The following is a 645-nucleotide window of genomic DNA, read 5'->3' as shown; positions in this document are numbered from 1 at the left end:
AAAGTGCCCCGCGCTGGGTGCGCGGGGGACGGAGGGAGGACGGCGGCAGCAGTGGCCGCTGGAAGCGAGAGCAGACGCCTCCCAACACATGGACCCCACGCTTCCCTCTGAAGAGGGCAATGGGACAAGCCCCCCTACCACCCGCAGTGCCCTCGTCCCGTGTCGGCAGTGGCCCCCAGCAGGGCGGAGAGCGGCACAGGTGAACTTGGTGCCGTCGGCTGAGTCTGTGGACGGGCGCCCACCCTTCGCTCACTGTTCTGTGCAAGATATGAACTTGCAGAGCCTCTCCGCGTACCCCATCACAAAATGGAGGGGATTTACGGATTGATGCTAGTCTGCTTCCTGAGGGAGATGATTGGAAGCGTTGCTCAGAAATATGGCATGTAGCACAAAGAAGTGAATCTTCCTGTTAGGATATTCTTCCCCACCCCTACCCCCAGCTCCTGCCCAGCACATTTTCAAGTCAAAAATATATGGAGAATTTAATGTAGTTGTCACTGTGCCTTATCGGTAGCTTTCATTCTGCGTCCCCTTATAGGAGACTCCATGAGCACATTCAGTGCTGTCGTGAGATAAGAACTGAATAGAGCTGAAATCAAGGCCACACCAGGAAAAATATACTAAAAGATTTAAGCGACAAACCTT

Source organism: Corvus brachyrhynchos, unplaced genomic scaffold (genome assembly GCF_000691975.1).
Source record: "Corvus brachyrhynchos isolate BGI_N302 unplaced genomic scaffold, ASM69197v1 scaffold116, whole genome shotgun sequence".
In the NCBI taxonomy this organism is placed as follows: domain Eukaryota; kingdom Metazoa; phylum Chordata; class Aves; order Passeriformes; family Corvidae; genus Corvus; species Corvus brachyrhynchos.
Note: the sequence above shows the minus strand (reverse complement) of the source record.